Here is a 4892-nt window from a genome sequence, read left to right as displayed (position 1 = left end):
CGGATGTAATGGTAAAGCGTCTCCTTTCAGCGCTGAAAGTTAATAAAATAAGTAAAGTCTGAATGCTTTTCTTGCCTGATTTTATGCTCCGTGTGTCAATACAAATTATGATTCATCGATTGAGATTCTCGTTCTCAACAGTTGGTAGCAGAGGATGGTTTTGTGTTGACACATGAGCAGAGATTGGACTGGCCGTTCAGGCGCAGACTTTCTGAAACAGTACTCTGGTGTAGGGCCCACATGAAAGGTAAGGACACTTGTTCCTTAATATACACCATTGTACTGTTTCCCAGGTTTGTCTGCTTGTCACTGAGTTGTCTAAGTTGTCAGCCATTGTTCGATTGTCAGCTGTTGTTCGTACTGCTTTTGATTTGTTTGTCTAAAGGCTTTAGAGTTGTTCATAGGAGTAAAGTTAAAAGTTAAGAGTCAAAGTTAAGTTAAGAGTCAAAGTTAAGTTAAGAGTCAAAGTTAAGTTGTTAAGAGTCAAAGTTAAAGTAAAAGTAAAAGGTCGATTGGCTTGGTTGCAGCGGGAGATGGCCGTCCCCGGCTTTCCCCGGACGCGGGGAAGGTAAAGGCGAGGTTTTGTCGGTTTTACCCTTGGGGAGTGCTGCCCCCTGAAAAGAACGCGTTAGCCAATCTGTGACTTGCTCAAGAAACGCAAAAGTGTTGAGAGGGGTCCACCATAGGAAAAAAGATGAGACAAGAGAATAAAGAGATAAGAGAATAAGATAAAGGTTGATCGCGATCTGTTCCTCTAAAGAGTAATAAGTGAAGAAAATAAGTGAAGAAAATAAGTGAAGTAAAAATAAGTGATAAAAGAGGACATCATAGGAGCTGAAAAGCGTGGATCCATTTCTGTGTATCTGTCAACTGTGTGTGTGTCTGTCAGCTGTGTGTGTGTCTGTCAGCTGTGTGTGTAAGCCTCTGCCGCTGAGCTGACATCATCTGTTTAAGTGTGCTCTTCTCAGTTTATTGCAATGTGTTTGAAAACCATGGTCAACATTGGGAAATTATAATCTGTGGGAGGTTTTTGATTTTGTTTGCTGGGTTTGATTTTCTGCTGTGTTTGATTTCCTCGCCGCTGTGTGAGCAAAACTGCTAAAAAAAAGAAAAAAAAAGAGAGGAAGAAGAGGTGATTTTTTAAAACTGTAAGAAAAGAGGTGATTTTTGAGCCTAAATTTTAGCCTAAACAGATGGAGGGTGAACTTGAAAAGGAAAAATACTATCCAAAGTGGGGCATCGGGCCATGGATTGCGCTCGGTGAGCAAATAGAAGCATTAATAACTTATTTGGCAAAGCCTGACGAATATCAAAATAAGGGAGAAAGAAAACAACAAGAAAAAGGGGCTAGAATACCTGGTGCAGAAGAAAGGAGGCGACCTGTTAAACAGCCTTTGGGGAAATATTGGCTGGACGGAATAAATGACACTAAGGGAAAACTGGTTGAAACTAAACTAATCCTGCACAATTCACTATATTCACATGTGGTAACATTAACTGTATGAAGGATGAATGAAATTACATAACAGGTTTATAAAACTTATTTTATAAACAAAATAAAGTGACATCTAATGGGTTGAAGTTTTTGAAGTTCGGCTTAGCTGTAGACATGGTTAAATTTAAACTTAATGAAACTTGAAAAATGAGGTTTATAGCAGACTTGAACTTTATCATGGACTCATCAAAATTTGTCTCTCTTATTATCTTATCAAAAACAGGATTTCTTTTTATTTGAAACTTGGTCACCTTAAAATGTCTAAAGAGGGAACAGAATTGGTAAATGAATATTAATATTTGTATGAATTAAAAGGTGATTATGAAACAGCTCCAGATTCAATTAAGGTTCATTACAAAATATTCTAATTCGGTTACCTTACTTCAAAATGGGAATGTTGGAAAAGGAGTAATCACATTTCAGCTTTGGTTTAAGACCAGACAGCATTTATTACAAGACTGCTTCATTTAGTTTGACATTTTTTCTTTTCTTTTCATTTTTATTAATATTATTGTTTTTATTTTTTTCTAATAACAGACTAACTAATTTACTAACGGAACTAACTGTTGATTTCGAAACACATGCGTGTCTTGGTAGAAAGGCACAAATTGGACATGATGAAACTTTTAAAGTGGATATGATATTAATTGATTATGTAAAAACAAACTGATTGGACAACAAATGGCTCACAACATTTGTGTGCCTTAAATTTTGATTGAATTAATGCATAAATTCAAGTCCAACAAAACATTTGATTTGAAACGCAAAGACATCTGACAGTACTGCAAAATCTTTGTCTACATCTTTTGCTCCTCTGCCTAAATTGATCAATTTTTCTTTTGTCAATCCAAAATAAACAATGACACTGCTTTTTAGGAAAGCAATCCAAATCCCGATCTGAACTCGTTAAAATAATAAAACTTTTGGCCTTTGCAGTACAGTTTCAGTTGGACATTTTAGACATATGAAAAAAAAAAAAGAAAAAAAAAAGAGTCTCAACAATATTTTGTTTGTTTTCTATTTACATAAGAAAACAAAAGGGGGAAATGATAAATTATAAACATAAAACATTTCTGATAAATCTTTACATTTAGAACATTTCTGATAAATCTTTACATTTAGAACATTTCTGATAAATCTTTACATTTAGAACATCTCATAGTCTACTTTCAATTCTAGACAGAAGATTTGGAAAACTTGTGACATCCTGGAATATTTTAGTTTTGGAGAATAGTAACAAATGCAAAATTGCTTTCAAATTTTTTAAATTATATCAACAGGGGGTGGGGAAGAAATAGACTCTAGTTCCTAGTTGGTGTATAGATATGGTTAATTATGAATTTATTCATTTGACATTGGTATATTGTGAGATTATTTAATGAGATCTTATACTGTGCCTTCCGGCATTACTGAAATACAGAGTCATATAGAAGATCTTACTAAATTAAAATCGGTAATTTAAAATTGAATAGCATCAATCAATATCTATGCCATGTTTATTTAAATATTCATGAATTTCCTGCATCACCTCTAATTTTAATTGTATAAAGTTACAGTTGGATGTAATTGTTGTCATTAAGAAAATTTAGGTGAAAAGTACTATAAACTTCTACAGAGCCCCTAAGGGGACGTGGGAAAAATTCAAATAAAATGTGAACAATTTTTTAACAATACATAAATACAACACTCAGCAGTTTTGAAAATTATCAGGATAATGGTAACATTTTCATTAATGGTATGGAGAATATTTGATTACAGTTTTCTTTTTGACCTAAATTATTAAGGAAATTTTACTGGTTGCCTTAAAGTGTGGCATTATCACAAAGATGCTTTTGTGTAAAATTGGACACTATTGAATTAGTTATTTTACATATGCATTTGAATAACCAATTAATGAAAAGTGTATGTAGCTGAAATACTAAATTTTGTTTACATTTAATAATTTCTAAGAGTTTTATTTTTCAGAGGAGTTGATTCCATAATCGGTTAATTCTGAAACCTCAGGGTGAATCATCTTAACGCATTTCTATTTCTCTTTCTCTTTGGAGCTCAGAGACTGAGGCAGTGGACCTTATCTGAGCTGCTCCAGTGACCCTGAGCCTGACTGAAACAAAAAAAGGAAACAAAAAAAATCAGAGCCAACTCTTCATTTACATCACAAGCTAAAGAAAAGACCTTTAATTTATAATTATGTGAGCAAAAAGGTGGCATACACTTTTATTTTCTTAATTTACTTTGTGTTTTACTCTAGCAGTTCTGCTTCCTGTGGTCTGACGGACCGTAGGGGCCGGGTTTTGCGGGTTCAGAACCGTGCAATGAGGTGATGAGATGGGGGATCGCCTGGCCTCGGCATCGGGCCTCCGTTGTTCTCAGCCACGCTGACTTGGACATTTGCACTTTCTACACATGAATTGTGCCATCTTCTGCTGGACTGCTGTTTGAGAACAAAGACCTACTGGACGATTCTTACACCTTCTACAGAGGTCAGTGAGGTTGGATTGATTTTTCTTGTTGTCACCTGAAGGCGGATTGCAGCTTGCAGGATCTCGCATTGGATGTTTGACTGTGATCTCTGAGGAAACACCTGGCTAAAGGACGAGACCCAGGCGTCATTTCTGAGGGTCTCCTATGGCAGGAAAGACCAACAGCTTCTGCCCGATGTGAGACGGAGGTTTGAAAACAATGATTCATCTGCTGTATCTCTCAGTCTCTCCCTCTCCCACACAAGGGGGGCCACATACTTTGTCCAGATTTTTCTGCACAGCGGGACTGAAATGCTGCCCTGGACAGATTCTGATGGGGCAAATAGAACATCACATGTAAAGTCGGGCTGAGACTTGGAGGCGGTCCTGTTTGTTGCCATGGTTGGTCCTGGGATTTCCCTCAGTCTACAGGTTGGAGACAAAATGGCTGCCAACAAAACTTTGTAGCTCTTAATGATTTTTCTAGAATTTTTGAATTGTGTGATGCCACTTTTTCTCACCTTAGTTTTTTTTCCGGCAAATTCATTGTCTACTGCCTTTGCACTCTGACCTCTGCTATTTGACCCCCAGGATAAGTTTAACGGTGCAGCAGGGTGTTAGAACTCTCTGCAGTTCGCAGAAATATTGTCTGCCTGAATGATTATAACTCTGTTTGTTCAACATCTGGCTAATGTGTTTCTCTCCTCCAGCAGGACAACAATTGAAACAGGATAAAAGTACGGTAACAGTTGTTAATTTCCTGATTTACAAAAGCACATCCAACCACACTTAGTTTAAGTTCTAGTTGCCTCAAATTACAGTGGCTACAAATATAAGGACAATTATTTCAAATTATGATTTAAGTTTATTTGGAATCCATTTCAAATCTTAGGAAAATCTACTCTTCGGAAAATTACTGAACCAAATTATGGGTT

General features: G+C 36.2%; 1 long non-coding RNA gene across 1 annotated transcript; it reads left to right on the top strand.

Annotated features, from left to right (window-relative positions):
- The first annotated feature begins 58 nt into the window (after window positions 1–58).
- LOC107835422 (uncharacterized) lies at window positions 59–1546 on the top strand. The gene is made up of 2 exons (XR_001661240.1): window positions 59–418; window positions 451–1546. It is a non-coding gene; the product is annotated as an uncharacterized LOC107835422 (long non-coding RNA).
- Window positions 1547–4892: the final 3346 nt, after the last annotated feature.

The sequence above is a fragment of the Poecilia formosa genome, unplaced genomic scaffold (assembly GCF_000485575.1).
Source record: "Poecilia formosa unplaced genomic scaffold, Poecilia_formosa-5.1.2 Scaffold2439, whole genome shotgun sequence".
In the NCBI taxonomy this organism is placed as follows: Eukaryota; Metazoa; Chordata; class Actinopteri; order Cyprinodontiformes; family Poeciliidae; genus Poecilia; species Poecilia formosa.
This window is presented reverse-complemented; position numbering and strand designations above follow the sequence as displayed.